The sequence below is a fragment of the Agrilus planipennis genome, unplaced genomic scaffold (genome assembly GCF_000699045.2).
Source record: "Agrilus planipennis isolate EAB-ADULT unplaced genomic scaffold, Apla_2.0 scaffold206, whole genome shotgun sequence".
Lineage (NCBI taxonomy): Eukaryota > Metazoa > Arthropoda > Insecta > Coleoptera > Buprestidae > Agrilus > Agrilus planipennis.
In genome coordinates, this window is record NW_020438979.1 from 512091 (window position 1) to 512576 (window position 486).

Here is a 486-nt window from a genome sequence, read left to right on the forward strand (position 1 = left end):
TAATAATAATCCATTAAATTAATGGATTATTATTATTATTCAGTATCCACAAATAATAGAGTAAAGATATTATTTGTGGATACTGAATAATAATAATAATCCATTAATTTAATGGATTATTATTATTATTCAGTATCCACAAATAATAGAGTAAAGATATTATTTGTGGATACTGAATAATAATAATAATCCATTAAATTAATGAACTCATTACAAAATTACCAATAACGTTCCTTGGAAAGCGGAATATAATACTGTTGGAGTTGCTTCCTAACGTTTCGTTAACACAAGTGGGAATCTTCTTCAAAGGTGAACTGTCCACATCCAACACTGGACATGGAGAGACCTATGAACAGAGTTGTGCAAAATTGTTTTTTTTTTAAAGTATTTAAATACAGAACTCAAATACTTTTTTGATTTGTTATTTCAAATGCAAAATACAAAATAGATTTCCCTTTTGTATTTTAAATGCTAAATGCAAAATAC